We start from the raw sequence: 19,144 nt of genomic DNA, 5'->3' as shown, positions 1-19,144 counted from the left end.
TTTACTGTTGGCCAGGCACAGGAAGAGATAGGAGGCCGTGGCTGTATGCACGGCACCTCTGAAAGGCCCACCAGCGCACTGCTGGTGTGCTGCACTCAAAAGAAGTGTTTTAATGGGTTGGTAATACAGGTTTCCTGTCAGCAATCTTGAGTCCCACTACAATATTCAATCAATGACAGAGAAACTCCCACACACACACAAGGGAAGTTCTGTGATAGAAGATAAAGATTCTGCTTTCAGTGCTGCTGCAGCACAACTTTATAATTCAGAATTTTGATGGAAAGCCTTTTTCCATTGAAGGTTTACAGCAGAACATGTCTTTTCTCTTGTACAGCATTGAATGCGAAACATATCAAACTTGAAGCAGATTTGCCCGAATATTCAATTACTGAATATGGTAAAAAGGTGAAGCAGATAAAGAGGAACGATATTCACTTTGCATGTTATCCTTCTGTATTTTTTTAATGAAATGCAGCCGGCTTTGCTATCAATTTAACTAAACGAACCGGCCATCAATAAGTGGAATTACACCAGCTCTTTTATGGAGCAGAATTAGGTGCCCAGAAATGTTAATAAGGTTGAACATCCATTCAGAGGCTCTCTCTTCTATCTTTGGAATACCCGGCTCAAGTCAAGGTTTCCCAGACATTTGTATCAGCCCGTTCCGCAAAGCATGATTCACCATTTCGTGGACTTGCTCCAACTCATTCAGTGTCACAAGGGAAATAACTAACCACAGGTAAAGCTTCTGCAGATTCGGAGCAATGGAAAATGACTTCCCATCACCGAGGTAACTCCAGAATATTAACCCCACTCCACAAGCCTCAGTGGCTGCATTGCAAAATCCATTTCTCAGGCAGATAATGGTCCAGTTTTATTTCATATTTTGAAAAATGATTTCATTAATATAGCATTTAATTTTACACCTTATTCATTTTATGCTAATATTCCATCAGCACTATCAAAGTTAAATAGCTTGCTTCTGAAAGCATACCTTTCCAGTGGTATTATCACTAGATGATTAATCCAGAAACTCAGCTAATATTCTGAGGATCTGGGTTCGAATCTCACCACGGCAGATGGTGGAATTTGAATTAAGTGATAATATCTGGAATTACGCATCTATTGATGAAATCTTTCTCGATTACCGGAGAAATCCATCTGGTTCACTAATGTCCCTTTAAGGAAAGAAATCTGCTGTCCTTACCTGGTCTGGCCTACATGTGACTCCAGAGCCACAGCAATGGGGTTGACTCTCAACTGCCCTCTGAACAAGGGCAACTAAGGATGGGCAATAAATGCTGGCCAGCCAGTGCTGGCCATGTCCCATAAATGAATAAAAAAATACTTATCACATTCATTGACAATCTGTTCCATTGGGTGCCAAATCTCTGACGGAAAACATTTTTCTTGGCACCCAACATGATTTCATTGTCCATTTTTTGGCTATGTCGAGTTCTACTCTAACCTTTTTCAATATTGTAAGCAAATCCAATACCACCCAACTCTTTTATAATTTCTAAGATTTCACTTGACTCTCCAAGGTGCAGGTCATTTTTGAGTATGTCAAGACACAAAATAGAAAATAGGCGGTAGACTCTACTGCCTTGTCGACATTGGCCTTTCTTCTGTCACCATTTTGTTCAAGGTCTGCACATAGGTGGCCAAAGCTATTGCCCGAAAGAGTTGGGAAAACTTTTAAATGGGGGAACTTTATGGAGTCAATTGAAATCTCAGATACCTATGGCGATCTGGCGAGAGCTCCTTTGGGGAAAGCTCACTAAATTATGAGGTAATCAGGCAGTTAACAGGCCACCAGCCAACCTTCCAAGGGATCTCCAAGGCAGCGAGTGGTCCCGCCCACCGAGAGTTGTCGGCCAATCAGAGGCCAGCAGCTCTTTTGCTGAGCAGCGCCACCAGGGAGGTGATGGCTGCCGTGGAAAATGCACCCACCAGAGGCCCAGGAACACGGTGCAACCTGGGCCAGAAGGCCAGAAGTAGAGGGTTTGCGGGTTGGGGGGGGTCACACGGGAGTTGGATATAGAAGGGTTGGCAGCAAGGGCAGGGCTGTGGCTCTCGGTGGGTACCCCTTCCCGATGTTTGCTTGGCGTGCTCCTCTCATGGGGAGGCTCTCGGTGGCATAACGCCCTTAAAAGGACATTAATTGCCCACGTAAGGGCCTCAACTGGTGGCAGGGCAGTAAAGGCAGTCCCTGGAGACAATCTCTACCTGCCACCTTGCCACCCAATTAAATGCCCTCCCTGCCTTCAAACACACCAGGGGCTAGAGCATTAAATACTATCCAGAGTATACGGATACAAATTCTATGACAGTAATAGGATCCTGATGCCACATTTGTGAACTTTAGGCTGGTGAATGATCATGCTCGATCATACTGGGCATTAGAAGCTGTAAACAGGCATGTCCAGTGGTATTAAAGAAACATTGATCCGTAATCAGTCAGATCATTGGTTCTATCTGGAGTGTCGAGGGATCTCATCTGAGAATATTCTTTCGCTGAAATTGTGCTCTCTTTCGCTTTTCTGATAATTCTGTCAGTAGTCCTTAATAACTGCAGGAAGACAAGAAACAGCAGAAATAGGTGCAGGAGCTTCAGTGAGAAGCACAGCACTGCAAAAGATCCAGGAAGGATCACACGGCCCTATCCCTCTCAGTCCTAGGTGTTACCTAAACTTCAGTGAGGAGAATCGGAGGAGTCATAGAGGTTTACAGCATGGAAACAGGACCTTCAGCCCAACTTGTCCATGCTGCCCTTTTATTTTAAACCCCTAAGCTAGTTCCAATTGCCCGCATTTGGCCCATATCCCTCTATACCCATCTTACCCATGTAACTGTCTAAATGCTTTTTAAAAGACAAAATTGTACCCGTCTCTACTATTACCTCTGGCAGCTTGTTCCAGACACCCACCACCCTCTGTGTGGAAAAATTGTCCCTCTGGACCCTTTCGTATCTCTCCCCTTTCACCTTAAACCTATGCCCTTTAGTTTTACGCTCCCCTACCTTTGAGAAAAGATATAATTTCTATCTAGCTGATCTATGCCCCTCATTATTTTATAGAGCTCTATAAGATCACCCCTCAGCCTTCTACGCTCCAGAGAAAAAAGTTCCAGTCTATCCAGCCTCCCCTTATAACTCAAACCATCAAGTCCCAGGAGTATCCTAGTAAATCTTTTCTGCACTCTTTCTAGTTTAATCATATCCTTTCTATAATAGGGTGACAGAACTATACACAATATTCCAAGTGTTGCCTTACCAATGTCTTGTACAACTTCAACTCCTGTATTCATTGTTCTGACCAATGAAACCAAGCATGCTGAATGACTTCTTCAAGGAGATTGTGTTTCTCACGAGAGACCAATCTGCAGTGTATGGGTGTCCACTCCCATACCTTTTTTTAAAGTTTATTTATTAGTGTTACAAGTAGGCTTACATTAACATTGCAATGAAGTTACTGTGAAAATCCCCTGGTTGCCACACTCTGGCGTCTGTTCAGGTACACTGAGGGAGACGTTAGCATGGCCAATTCACCGAATCAGCATGTCTTTTGGACTGTGGGAGAAAACTGGAGCACCCAGAGGAAACCCACACGCTGTGAGGCAGCAGTGCTAACCACTGTACCACTGTGGTGTACCAGAGCTGACACTGCATCCTCATGACTGTTAAAGTAAATATATCTCTAAACTGCAATGCATCCAGCTCAGTCCAGGCAGCAGCTAAAGATATGTCTATCAGGCTACAGCACATTTCTGCACAAAGCAGGTCACAGACATACTGCCCAACCTGTTGTACTGAACCATAGGTGGTTATCACTATGGGTACTTGTACATATGTTACTGTTGTTACTGTTGGGGTTAGGGTTGGGGTGTTCCACCTGTTGGTATTGTTCTGTGGTACACTCCGGTTGGCTCCGCCTACTTGTAGGAGTATAAAGGTCACTGCACTGCCTGGTGACCCTTTAGTCTGGGATTGTATTGTTAAGCAGTATGCTCCATTCTTGTTACTAATAAAAGCCTTTATTTCCCGGTTACGATCCAGCCTCCCGAGTGATTTAATCGCGCATCAATTTTATTAGTAACAATTTTGGTTGAAAAAAAAACCATGGAGCAAATGTTAAAACCCGATCGGCTTACCTTAGATCCGCGTGCAGCTGGAGCGTCGAACACTTTCGACCATTGGTTGAAGTGTTTCCAAGATTATATCGACGCCTCAACAGCCATTCAAAACGATGCCGATAGATTGCGGGTCCTCCACGCAAGGGTAAGCGACACTGTGTATGCAACAATCCGTGATGCCCAAGACTACAAAGGGGCCATCGAACTACTTAAGAAACTGTACAACAAACCGCCAAACGAGATTCATGCTCGGCACCTACTAGCCACTCGACAGCGGCAGCCCGGTGAAATGACGGCACAGTACCTGCGCGAACTTCAGCAGCTAGCCAGAGCCTGCAATTGCAAGCCAGTGTCGGCGATCCAGTATAGTAACGATTTGATCCGAGATGCGTTCGTGGCGGGAATCGGCTCATCCTATATTCGCCTGCGGCTGCTAGAACAAGGTAACTTAGACCTAGCTAAGACGGTGGAATTGGCTGATGCGATGGAAACGGCCTCCAGAAGTCTTGAAACTTACCCCACCGACCACGTGGGAACATTGTGGCAAGTACAGCCACCGACTCAACTCTACCCAGCGGCTCCTAGGAACTGCGCGATCGTGCTTTCAACCTCGGACCTGACGGCGGCGGCAGCTCCAGGTGGCCCGCGGTGCTATTTCTGTGGATTGGCAAAGCACCCTCGTCAGCGATGTCCGGCCAGAACGGTATTTTGCTCTGCGTGTGGGAAGAAAGGGCACTATGCCAAAGTGTGCAGAGCTAAACCACCTTCGAAGTCAAGCAGTGCGGCGTGTGACTCTCCAGGATCTGTCTCCTTATCTCCGGCTTCGTCGAGGTCTTCCACCACATGCGATTCACGAGCACCGCCATTCCTGAGGACGACGATGCAAGACACGTGCGACCTGCGAGTGCCACCACTTTCAACGCCATCGACCACGTGCGATCCATGGGCGCAGCCATTTTGGTCGACACCCACCACAGACGATCAGCAGGGGTCATCATCATCCACCATCTCAGCTGCCTGCAGTTGCACTCAAGATTCAACGATGGGGTCAATCATCCTGGACCAGGCCAAGCCTCACAGACTCGACAAGTCCATGATGGGCATAGAGGTAAACGGACGCCTGATACATTGTCTGTTTGACAGCGGGAGCACGGAGAGTTTCATTCATCCGGATACCGTGAAACGGTGCGGTCTCTGAGTACAGACTGTCAGACAGACAATTTCTATGGCGTCGAGGTCCTGATCTGTTACCGTTCTTGGGAGCTGCGTGGTAAACCTAACGGTACGGGGCACAGTTTATGAGAACTTCAGGCTCCTCGTGTTACCGCACCTTTGCGCTCCAATACTCCAGGGACTAGACTTTATGGTCCACCTGAGGAGTGTGACCCTGCGGTACGATGGGCCACTACCTCCACTTTCAGTGGGAGAACAGCAGTCTCCAAATTTCCCAGCGCGCTCCACGTGCAGTCTCTCGACACTCAGAATCACCCCGCCATCTTTATTTGAGAATTTCGTGCCAGGCTGCAAGCCCATCGCAACTAAGAGCAGGCGTTACAGCGCTGAGGATCGGATCTTTATTCGATCTGAGGTTCAGTGGCTCCTCAGGGAAGGGATCATTCAACCTAGCACTAGCCCATGGAGAGCACAAGTCGTGGTGGTTAAAACTGGAGACAAGCCCCGGATGGTCATAGACTATAGTCAGACCATTAATAGGTACACGCAGCTGGACGCGTACCCTCTCCCGCGCATATCTGATATGGTCAACCAGATTGCGCAGTATCGGGTGTTCTCCACCATCGACTTGAAGTCAGCCTATCACCAGTTCCCCATTCGCCCAGAGGACCGAAAATATACGGCCTTTGAGGCGGATGGTCGTCTATACCACTTCTTAAGGGTCCCCTTTGGCGTCATGAATGGGGTCTTGGTCTTCCAGCGTGCAATGGACCGAATGGTGGACCAAAACGGGCTACAGGCTACCTTCCCGTACCTGGACAATGTCACTATCTGCGGCCATGACCAGCAGGACCACGATGCCAACCTCCTAAAGTTTTTACGCACTGCGTCTCGCCTGAATCTGACCTATAACAGGGAGAAGTGTGTATTCAGCAAGCGCCGCCTAGCAATTCTCGGATACGTGGTGGAAAACGGGGTCCTTGGCCCTGATCCAGACCGTATGCGTCCCCTCCTTGAACTTCCCCTACCCACTAGCATCAAAGCACTGAGAAGATGCTTAGGCTTCTTTTCGTATTACGCACAGTGGGTTCCCAATTATGCGGACAAAGCATGTCCGCTCATAAAGTCTACCTCTTTTCCCCTGGCAGCAGAGGCTCGCTTAGCCTTTGAAGGGATAAAAGCTGACATCGCGAAAGCCACGATGCACGCTGTCGATGAGTCCATCCCCTTCCAGGTGGAGAGTGATGCACCTGATTTCGCCCTGGCCGCCACACTTAACCAGGTGGGCAGGCCCGTCGCCTTTTTCTCTCGCACCCTCCAAGGCCCTGAAATTCGGCACTCCGCTGTGGAAAAAGAGGCTCAGGCCATTGTGGAGGCCGTCCGGCATTGGTGCCATTACTTGGCGGGAAAACGATTCACCCTGCTCACAGACCAGCGGTCCGTGGCGTTCATGTTCAACAACACGTTAAGGGGTAAGATCAAAAATGATAAAATCTTGAGGTGGAGAATCGAACTCTCCACCTACAACTTTGATATCATGTACCGTCCGGGGAAGCTCAATGAGCCCTCAGATGCCCTGTCGCGTGGAACATGTGCCAGTGTGCAGGAGGACCGGCTACAGGCCCTCCACAATGATCTCTGCCATCCGGGGATCACTCGGCTCTTCCATTTTGTAAAGGCCCGGAATCTACCCTACTCCATAGAGGATGTCAGGTCGATAACTCGAAGCTGCCAGGTATGTGCTGAATGCAAGCCACACGTCTACCGACCTGACAGGGCACACCTCATTAAAGCCACTCGCCCTTTTGAAAGACTGAGTGTTGATTTCAAGGGCCCCCTTCCTTCGACAGATCGGAATGTGTACTTCCTCAACGTGGTTGATGAGTATTCCCGATTCCCTTTTGCCATTCCCTGTTCAGACATGACCGCTGCCACGGTTATCAAAGCATTGCGGGATCTTTTCACCCTGTTTGGTTACCCCAGTTATATCCACAGTGATAGGGGTTCGTCGTTTATGAGTGACGACTTGAGGCAATACCTGCTCTCAAAAGGGATTGCCTCAAGTAGGACTACGAGTTACAACCCCAGGGGTAATGGGCAGGTCGAAAGAGAAAATACTACAGTCTGGAAGGCTGTCTTACTGGCGTTGAGGTCTAAGGGTCTTCCAGTCTCCCGTTGGCAAGAGGTACTTTCTGATGCGCTCCATTCAATCCGGTCCCTCCTGTGTACGGCAACCAACGCTACCCCACATGAGCGGATGTTTACCTTCCCTGGGAAGTCTTCCTCTGGGACCTCACTGCCGTCTTGGTTGACGTACTCAGGACCTGTCCTCCTGCGGCGGCATGTTAGGACCCGCAAGTCCGACCCTTTGGTTGAACAGGTCCATCTCCTCCACGCCAACCCTCAATATGCCTATGTAGCATATCCTGACGGGCGAGAGGACACGGTCTCTATTCGAGATCTGGCGCCTGCAGGGGACCTGGAAACCCCCGTCGCTCCCGCACCCCTGGTTAGGGACCCCTTGTCCTTTATCTCCCCTCCTGACACGGCGCGGGCAGTATTGGGACGACCACTTAATCCTCTTACTCTCGTGTACAGCTTGCCTGAGTCCAGGAGATTGTCGCCACCTCGGGGCGTTCCTGAGTCCAGGAGACTGTCGCCACCTCGTGGTCCACCCGTCCGTGAGGAACTGGAGGAGTCACTGGACACCGCCTTGGAGAGAGGGTCATCACGGTCACCAGAACCGGCGCTACCACCAGTGTTGAGGAGGTCGCAGAGACGGTGCAGCCCTCCGATACGACTGAACTTGTGAATATATGGACAGTTCGTACTGTTTTTTTTTGCCCCACCGGCCTTTGTTTTAAAGGAGGGGTGAATGTACTGAACCATAGATGGTTAGCACAATGGGTACTGAACCATAGATGGTTAGCACAATGGGTACTTGTACATATGTTACTGTTGTTACTGTTGGGGTTAGGGTTGGGGTGTTCCACCTGTTGGTATTGTTCTGTGGTACACTCCGGTTGGCTCCGCTTATACTGTAGGAGTATAAAGGTCACTGCACTGCCTGGTGACCCTTTAGTCTGGGATTGTATTGTTAAGCAGTATGCTCCATTCTTGTTACTAATAAAAGCCTTTATTTCCCGGGTACGATCCAGCCTCCCGAGTGAATTAATCGCGCATCACCTGTTCCCCAAGATCCTCAGGAGTTGGCAAGAGAGGGCTGTTGGCTGTGAACCATTGGTAACGCTGGTTGCCACCTACTTCTCCTACGCAGGCATTGGCCTCCTGAGGGCAGTGCCTGTGTGAAGACTTGCAGGTCCAAGTCGCTCCATGAGAGTCGCCACTCTGTCAATGCATGGCGCTGTGCACTCAGAGCTCAGGGTCAATGAAGCGCTCACGCTCCACAAGGGTTCCGCTGTGGCACATAAACCCTCAGGGACTTCTGCCAGGTCTCCCTGTACATCCCATTGGACATCCAGCATTTGTCACCTTATGGACGACTCCAGAACTCCATCATCTTCCTCGAACTCTGCATGGCCGTAGTCTCCATCAGTCCTCTGACTGCTGGCACTCTGGGCACTTCCTGCCTCCACTGTCTGCCCAGCGAATATGATGTTTCCTCACTGCTGTGCCCTAGTAACTCATCCAACGTGGTTATGGCCACTGGCGTGCCATTATCCGCACTAGTGCTGGGTGCTGAGAGATAGTGTGCCACGCATGCATCCCTTGATGCCTCGGGTGTCAAGGGAGGATCGTCGACCTCTTGACTTTCTCTGGTGGATGGGTCAAATTAAGAATGAAGGGTAAGGTGACTCATATCACATAGATTGTGCTGGCCATAGCAACCGGCCTCAGATCCACTGATGTGTGTCAGTGATCGACGCATAACTGAGGTCATTCTGATGGACAAAACATTCATTCATCACTTTCAGCCTGAGTTTGTCACATGTCTGCCCACTGGGTTCTTCCCTTCCTCCAAGACACCAGTCTCTGCGCGACTTGATCGCCACCATGGCTGGGCACCCTCCTCAGTCCCCCATTCTGCACAATGCCCACTCAGTACTTACCCGTGCCGAGTGCAGAAGGTCACTGAACCTCTTCCGGCACTGGATCCAGGTTCGGACAAGGTCATGACTATTGACATCTGCTGCCAACTCAGTCCGGGCTTTCTTGGTGAGGTGCGGTGGCCTCCTCCTTCTATTCCTCAGCATCAGCACCTCACTCCATTCAGTTACTGTCTCCAGTAATGTTCTGAGTCAGTCATCAGGGAAACCGAGCACTTGCTGGTCGCCGGAGCTTCCTTCCCCTCTTGAGGCCTCCTGCAGTTGCCATTCTGCAGCAATGGATTCATCAGTGGCCTGCGGATGCCACTATTAAAGGTTATGGTGGGCTGCCATTGGACATGGAGCCCGCCACGCACCCAGCCCCGCTCACCCAATGAGGACACAATTCACTCGGTGGCAGCCAGAATAACACCACAAGATCATAGAATCATAGAAACCCTGCAGTGCAGAAAGAGGCTATTTGGCCCATCGAGTCTGCACCAATCACAATCCCACCCAGGCCCTAGCCCCATATCCCTACATATTTTACCCGCTAATCCCTCTAATCTCAGGACACTAAGGGACAATTTTTGCATGGCCAATCAACCTAAGATTTATTGGAACTGGGCGGGAACAGGATTCACAGCCATTTCCGTTTGCAGCTGTCGATCGCGCACACTGAGCATGAAATTCTACCCGATTTATCATATGAAGTATTATTATGTTATTATAATAGGGAAGACGGTGGCCTAGTGGTATTATCGCTCGACTATTAATCCAGAAACTCAACTAATGTTCTGGGGACCCGGGTTCAAATCCCACCACAGCAGATGGTGGAATTTGAATTCAATAAAAGAAATCTGGAATTAAGAATCTACTGATGACCATGGAACCATTGTCGATTGTCAGAAAAACCCATCTGGGTCACTAATGTCCTTTAGGGAAGGAAATCTGCTGTCCTTACCTGGTCTGGCCTATATGTGACTCCAGAGCCACAGCAATGTGGTTGACTCTCAAGGGCAACTAGGGATGGGCAATAAATGCTGGCCAGCCAGTGACGCCCATGTCCCACGAATGAATGGAAAATAAATGTTGCTGGGGCGGAACTGTCTTTTGCTTCGCCTGGTTCAGTTACAAAACCCCCTCACAGTAAATGAATTACCACAGAGCCACATACAGGCTCAAATACAGACGGAAACCACACTGTGTCTGCTCTTTCCTACAATAATCCACAGATAATCCTTTCTTCCTCCTTGTGCCCTTTTGTTTCTGATACTTATCCAGTTTTCCCTTTGAACAATGCAATGGTGTCTGCCTCCCTGAGAAAAAGCATCCCCTGCAGCAACAGCCCTCTGTGTAAAGAAATAACTCATCTTCTCATTCTCCCAGTGACAATTTTAAAGTGATGATCCTCCTATCATCACTGACTGGCCGACTGGGGAACAGTCTTTCCCCATGAACTCCATCTCGAGCCTGCATAATTAACATTAACCTATTATTAAATCCCTTCTTAGTGTTCTCTGCCCCAGTTTTAATTATGGGCTACTGGGAAATATAGGGAAGTGCTTTTAAATTAGAACAGTAAGCGCGCTGGAAATACTCAGCAGGCCTGACAGCATCTGTGGAGAGAGAATCAGAGTTAACGTTTCAAGCCAAATTAGGCTCTTCTTCGGAACCCTCAAGAGCTGTCGTCAGTTCAAAATCGTAGAATCCCTACAGTGCAGGAGGAGGCCACTCAGCCCATCAAGCCCGCACCGACAACGATCCCACCCCAGCCCTCTCCCTGTAACCCGATGTATTTACCCTGCTAATCCCCCTGACACTAAGTGGCAATTGAGCATGGCCAATCAACTTAACCCACATATCTTTGGACTGTGTGAGAGAACCCAGAGGAAACCCACGCAGACACGGGGAGAATGTGCAAATTCCACACAGTCACCCGAGGCCAGAATTGAACCTGGGACCCCGGCGCTGTGAAGTAGCAATGCTAACCACTGTGCCATCGTGCCTCTTTCTCTCACCACCAGTGCCTGACCTGCTGAGTATTTCCAGCACTTTTTTGCTTTGCAGGATCCGCAGTATTTTGCTTTTATTTAAGTGCTTGTGATTCCTGCCTCCAGAATGAAAGAAACCAATGTCCTGACAAAGAATAATCCAGACTTGAAACGTTGGCCCTATTCTCTCTCCACAGATGCTGTCAGACCTACTGAGATTTTCCAGCATTTTCTCTTTTTGTTTCAGATTCCAGAATCTGCAGTATTTTACCCGTCTCTTTTTTAATGTGCTGTTTTATAAGGACGGCAACATTGTCATGCAATGCTTTATACTTCCATTCAACTGTTTGTTCATTGAGAGCTTCAAGTCATTCACAGTTTAATTGTTGTTTGGGCAGGAGCGTTTACACATTGGCAGGAGCTTGCCCTTGGCGAGGCTGCAGCTCAGAAGCATTCAACATTTTAAGATTGTTTTGCATCTGAGGCTTGTCTGCTTGCCCAGAAGGAATATTCCCGGTGCCCCAACGCCCCCCTCCCCTGCCCTCCCCCCAACGACCACCACCACCCTCCACCCACCTCATTTTCCAGCAGGGCATCACAGCACAGGGATAATGAGAGGAAGTTGAATTGTCAAAATGTGATTTACTCAAAGGCTATTTCCTCTCTCATCCAATGAAGTTGGGCCCAATGAGGATTTTCTGACCCACAGGTGTCTGCCCACAGGCAGGGCGTCTCCCAGTGGCCTATCATGTGGTTGAAAGGCCTACAGATACACATCTGCTTCTTGCCTCTTCTGTTGGCGCTAGGTGTCACCAGGCAGTGAGCCCATACATGTCTGTGGGCCATTTTACTGCCTGGAGCAGAAATGTCAACGCATTTCTGTGAGGGCGGCATGATGGCACAGTGGTTGGCACCGCTGCCTCACAGTGCCAGGGACCCGGGTTTAATTGCGGCCTTGGATGACTGTGTGTGTGGAGGTTGCACATTCTCCCCGTGTCTGCGTGAGTTTCCTCTGGGTGCTTCGGTTTCCTCCCACACTCCAAAGATGCGCAGGTTAGATGGATTGGCCATACTAAATTGACTCTTGGTGTCAGCGGGATCAGCAGGGAAAATGCGTGAGGTTATGGGGATAGGGCTTGGTTGGGATTGTTGTCAGTGCAGGCCCGATGGGCCAAATGGTCTCCTTCTTCATTGAGAGATTCTATGATCCTATGAAATGTCAACACATTTCTGTGTTGGGCGGCACAGTGGCTAGCACTGCCACTTCACAGCACCAGGGACCTGGGTTCAATTCCCGGCTTGGTTGACTGTGCGGAGTTTGCACGTTCTCCCCATGTGTGCGTGGGTTTCCTCTGGGTGCTCCGGTTTCCTCCCACAGTCCAAAGATGTGCAGGTTAGGTGGATTGGTCATGCTCAATTGCCCCTTAGTGTCAGGGAGATTCATGGGGTTGCGGGTATAGAGCCTGGGTGGGATTGTTGTCAGGGCAGATTCGATGAGCTGAATGGCCTCCTTCCGCACTCTAAGGATTCTATTCTATGATCTGGGGCCTGGAGAGAAGTCGTGCACTCGATGGGCACTGCTCCTGTCCAGCCTTAGGGCAGCCGGAGGGAGATTAATTGGTTGGAGTGGAAATATCAGTTATTCCTATTTTCATTCATCTTGAAGTTATTCCATGAATTTTGTACATCGGAAAGTTTCAGTCCAATTATTGCCGCTTGCAGAAAGGTTCAAATTTCAACTGTATGTAAATGTAACTGGGAAAACAAAGTTTCAGAGCCAATCTTTCAGTAACTTTGTTTCATTCCCTGCTGACTGTAAGTATTCCTCTCAAAGAATCCTGAGCTGCAGGATGCAATTACAGTTCTCTCTGCACAATACACTTCTGTAAATGTCACATGCAAGTATGTTTTATTTACACAGATCTTCAGTCATACTGCTGTTCTAAATCAGTAAAGTGCTCCAAGGATCTTTCTGCCATTCCTTTTTCTTTGCCCTGTCTGCTTTCAGCTAATGTGATTTGTTGAACAAACTGTCCCATTAATCCCATCCTATTTGACAGACTGAGAAAATAAGTGCCAAATGGCAAGATTCACAAGAAGCGAACTCTCTGTCTTCCTCAAGGTAAATAGTTATTACATTTGTGTGTCAAATTAGTGAAAATGATGTGCTTTCATTTTAAAACTGTAAATGTCACTCTTGCCAACCAGTTCAAAGCCGTGTAATGTGACATATAGGTGACAAATGAGGCAAGGGCATGATGGATTTCAGTAAGGATTCTCTATTCTGTCGTACGTGGAAACTGTTGCTAAATGCTCACAGAAATGAACTGAGAGTTATCATTTGTAAGCTAATCACCTCTGGTTTGATAATTGGGATTCTGCAATTTATTGTGATGGCACAAATTATCCCTGGCTATTGTTAAGTGTTGATATAGAAATTCAGTATTGATATGTTAATACAATTAATACAGTATTAGTGGAAATATTGGATTACTAGCATTGGCACTCTCCCACCTCGTCCCAAGCGGGATTCTCCAGTCCCGCTGCAGTGCATGGAGTTTTGGCTGAGCGCCAAAACTCTCCGTTCTCGCTGGCAGCGATGAAGGAGAATCCTGGGCAACAGCTCAAAGCGGTGTTGGGTGATACTATTATTGGAATTTTTTGTGCAAATTGCCGTCCGAACGTCACGGGCGGCACAGTGGTTAGCATTGCTGCTTCACTGTGCCAGGGACCAGGGTTCGATTCCCGGCTTAGGTCACTGTCTGTGTGGAGTTCTACCCTGTGTCTGCGTGGGTTTCTTCCGGGTGCTCCGGTTTCCTCCCACAATCCGAAAGATGTGTGGGTTAGGTGGATCGGTCATGCTAAATTGTCCCTTATTGTCAGGGAGATTAGCAGGGCAAATATGCAGGATTATGGGGATAGGGCCTGGGTGGGATTGTGGTTGGTGCAGGCTCAATGCGCCGAACGGCCTCTTTCTGCACTGTAGGGATTCTATGATTCTAACAACAGCGATGTCATTTGAATGCTGGACGTGTTCAACCCAACACTTCACATCCTGTCACTCTCCTGACCCTGTTTGACCTTTCAGCACAGGCTAAGAAGTGTGCAAGAGATTGGCAATACAAAAGGGTGGCACGGTGGCACAGTGGTTAGCACTGCTGCCTCACAACGCCAGGGACCCGGGTTCAATTCCGGCCTCGGGTAACTGCCTGTATGGAGTTTGCACGTTCTCCCTGTGTCTGGAAACCAGGCTTTCCTCTGGATGCTCTGGTTTCCTCCCACAATCCAACGATTGCAGGTTAGGTTGATTGGCCATGCTAAATTGTCCCTTAATATCAGGGGGATTAGGAGGGTAAATACTTGGAGTTACAGTAAAAGGGGCTGGGTGGGATTGTTGTCGGTACAGGCTCGATGGGCCAAATGGCTTCTATGAACTGGTGGATGTGATATATTTAGATTTTCAGAAAGCTTTTGATAAAGTCCCACACAAGAGGTTAGTAAACAAAATTAGAACACATGGGATTTGTGGAGGATATACTAGCATGGACTGAGAACTGGCTAATGGACAGAAAACTGAGAGTGGGAATAAATGGGTAATTTTCAGGTTGGCTAGCTCTGACTAGTGGGGGACCAGAATAATCAGTGCTTGGGCCTCAGCTATTCACAATTTATATCAATGATTTGGATAGGGGAATTAAATGTACTATTTCCAAGTTTGCAGATGACACAAAAATATGGGATAATGTGAGGAGGAGGCAAAGACAACTAAAAGGGATCTGGAGACACTAAGTGAGTGGGTAAAAACTTGGCAGATGGAACACAATGTGGAGCAATGTGAGGTTATCCACTTTGGTAGGAAGACAGAAATGCAAAAGAGCCGAGAACAGGGGACACAATCTCAGAATAAGGGGCAGGCCCTTTAGCACTGAGGTGAGAAGAACTTTCTTCTTTCGGAGGGTAGTGAATCTTTGGAATTCTCTGGCCCAGAGTGCTCTGAAGGCTCTGTCATTGAGTATGTTCAAACGGGAGATCGTGAGAAATTTCGATATTAAAAACATCAAAGGATACAGGGATTGTGCAGGATGTTGTTGAAGTAAAAGATCAACCATTAACCAAAGATCTGATTGAATGGTGGAGCTGGCTCAAGAAGCTGAATGACCTACTCCTGCTCCTCTTTCTTTCGTTCTCATGTTCTTAAAGAGATGTGGGTTAAATGAAGAAAAACATGGAAGAGAAATTGGAACAATTTTCCACTTGCAGAAATCACTCTTAATTTTTTTTAATTACTCGACCGCTTTGGTCGTGTCTCAAAAATAGCAAATTACTGCGGATGCTGGAATCTGAAACCAAAAGAGAGAATGCTGGAAAATCTCAGCAGGTCTGGCAGCATCTGTAAGGAGAGAAAGGAGCTGACGTTTCGAGTCCAGACGACCTTTGTCAAAGCTAAAAGGCCTAGAAAGTGGGAGATATTTATACTGTAAGGTGAGGGAATGAAAGCTGAGCCAGAGCCACAAAACAAGGGAGGAAAGGCTGCTATTGGTAGTCCATAGAGAGAGTAGAAGGTGTGAAAGGCTAAACAACAGAGAAGCTGAAATCAGAGGGTAAGCTGTGACAGATGAAGATGGAGGGGGGAGATAGGTGGGAGAGAGGTAAAATTGAGAAAAGGGAAGCAAAGGGGGAGAAAAGGTAAGGAAAGGGGGGATAAAATAGGGGGAAAGAGTGGGGAGGGGAAGAAAAATAAAAAAAGACAATAAAGAAATAAAAGGTAGAGAACAGTTAAAAGTTAAATAAAATGAAAACAAAGGGATCAAGATGGGGTCGAGCTAATTATCTGAATCATCATGTCTAAACTAGCAACTCAAAATCTCTTAAAAATGGCCAGCTGAGCAACACAAAGCCAAATGGAAATGGTTTTTACCACAGCTTGCAACCAGCACTTAAGGCCTACCTACTTCTGCTTAGCCTTGCATTATGTCATCAAATTTAAAATGTCTTTTCATCTTCCCTCTTCCAATTTTGAGGCTACGCCTTCTTTTGTGACATAATCTGCGATTATGATAAATATGGTAACCTTGTCTTTATTCTTTCATGGGATGTGGGCAGCGTTGGCTGGGCCTGCATTGATTGCCCATTGAACTGAGTGGCTTGCTAGGCCATTTCAGAGGACATTTAAGAGTCAACCACTTTGCTGTGGATCTGGAGTTACATGTCAGCCAGATTGAGTAGTGACGGCAGAATTCCTTCCTTGAAGGATATTAGTGAACCAGACAGGTTTTCAGGGTAGTCAGCAATGTTTTTATGGTCGTCATTAGACTTTTAATTCCAGAATTTTATTTAGTCCAAGTTTCACCATCTGCCATAGTGGGATTCAAGCCCAGGTCCCCAGAGCATTACCGTGGGTCTCTGGATTACTAGTCCAATGACAATGCCATCGTAGAAGAAAAATATATAAGTCCACTTGAAAGTGGGTCATAAATGACAATAAGATAATTGTACTATTTTTTGAGTCTAGAATCATAGAATCATAGAATCCCTACAGTGCAGAAGGAGGCCATTCGGCCCATCGAGTCTGCACCGACCACAATCCCACCCAGGCCCTAATAACCTATTGCTGTTTATTTATTTATTATTGTCACAAATAGGCTTATATTAACATTGCAATGAAGTTACTGTGAAAATCCCCTAGTCATCACACTCGTTCGGGTACACTGAGGGAAAATTTACCATGTCCAATGCACCTAACCAGCACTTCTTTTGTGGGAGGAAACCGGAGTACCTGGAGGAAACCCACCTAGACACGGGGAGAACGTGCAGACGCCGCACAGACAGTGACCCAAGGCAGCAATTGAACCCGGGTCCCTGGCTCTGTGAGGCAGCATTGCTAGTCACTGTGAGGCAGCAGTGCTGACCATTGTGCCTCCATGCCATTTATTTAATAAGTGAGGGAAATAAGATTTGTTGATTTTCGAATGCATTGTACCATTCAAGATTTCTCAGTTCATGTAAAAGTTCAGAATATACACCATCAAATGATTAAGACCAATTCTTTATATTTTCAAGCTTTCTGAATACACATAGGAAGTCAAAAACAATTAAATAAATCTTTAAGTATACAGCAAATGATTGGTATGTATGAGTTAATTTCAAGATGAGAATATAACGAAAGGGCTTTGATGACAATGTGAGACATGAGAATTTTAAACAGCTCACATCCATCTTCTGAACCCCAACATTACATTTCCAGTTCCAGGGTGCCAGGCTGGCACTGCCCAAGGGGAACTCCCCCTCCCTCCCCGCCCTCAACTTACCAGGGGTGCCTCAATGGCCTCCGGTTCTACCATGTATCTCACCGGAAATGGGCGGGAGGCTGAATGTGTCGGATAATCCGGTGCTGGTAAGATCGTGAGAGGCGAGAAATCGGGCGTGAACCTGATTTTTTGGCTCTCTCGCCGAAGTGTGCAATGAGCTGGAAAACAGAAGGTTTTCCCGTTTTTTTGGGTGAGCTGAGTTTCATGTGTTTACAGCACTCTGTAATGGGATGGGGGCGAAGCCTAAACCCACTGGTGAGGCTGGCAGCAGAGTGTTCAGGGGGCCGTTGAGAATGCAGCAATCTCCCAGTATACCGGGGGATTGGTTGACATCCCCCTGTCTAGATCGCTGGCCTCCCGATTGCTGGCTCCAACCCCTCTCTTCCCCGATGGCCAACCTCAACCCCGATGGCCAGACCCAAGCCCCAGTGGCAGGCCCCAACTCCTGATGGCCCCGACCCCAATGGTTGACATCGACCCTCAATCGCTTGCCCCGACCTCCAATGGCCGGCCCCACCACCTGCCCTTTCCCCTCGGATGCCTTTCCCTGGTGTGAGGCTGATTACATCAATAAAAGTGGCCTGTGAAGATTGTGACCGGCTGGATGCTGGGCGTGATTCCCACTTACGTTTGAGCCTCCTGCTTACATTTCCCGCCCTGTTACGCTACTCGATCATTGGGGTGGGAAAATCGCACACTATTTCTCTCATGAGGTATTTCCATTTTTACCTATGAAGATCTGCCTTGGAATTTTCTATAAAGTCAAATTGCAGGCAAATCTTCAGACCTTTGGCAGAACACTGTTGCTCCAAAGAGCTATCTTTTCCCCAACGGTCCACAGCACAAAGTCAGCAACCTTCAAATGCTTTATTTAAATTAAAGTTTGCTCCCTACATACCTTTTCCTGTTTGGAACATATTTCTCTACTCCTTTCTTTTTCCCTAACTGAATTGGGACCTCTTTCTGGCCCCTGTCTCTACCCCCTACTTGGGACTTCCAATTGGGACCTCTCCCTGTCCTCTCTCCCCTTTTTGGGACCTCTCTATGTGTGCCCTTTCCCTGTCCCCTGTCTGGGGCACTAGTCTTTCTTGGCACTCTGCTTCTAGTCAACTGACCAAGATTTTTGCCCCATTTTACTTTTTCTCTCTCTTTATGTGCAGGTGTGCTGGACCTCTCCTGGGCCCAAGGAACATAAAGATGCTGATCTGTTAAACTGCACATGTGCAGCGCACTCCCACTCTGCATATGCACAGGAAGCCTAAGGCTTGTCAGGACTTGGAGTTCCTGACCTCTGCCCTCAACATTAAGGTAAGGTTAGGTTTCAAGTAACAAGTAACAGTTTCATTTATATAGAACATAGAACATAGAACATTACAGCGCAGAACAGGCCCTTCGGCCCACGATGTTGCACCGACCAGTTAAAAAAACCCTCCAACCTAAACCAATTTCTTTTCGTCCATGAACCTATCTACGGATCTCTTAAACGCCC

This window comes from Mustelus asterias, chromosome 24, assembly GCF_964213995.1.
Source record: "Mustelus asterias chromosome 24, sMusAst1.hap1.1, whole genome shotgun sequence".
NCBI classification, from domain to species: Eukaryota; Metazoa; Chordata; class Chondrichthyes; order Carcharhiniformes; family Triakidae; genus Mustelus; species Mustelus asterias.
Note: the sequence above shows the minus strand (reverse complement) of the source record.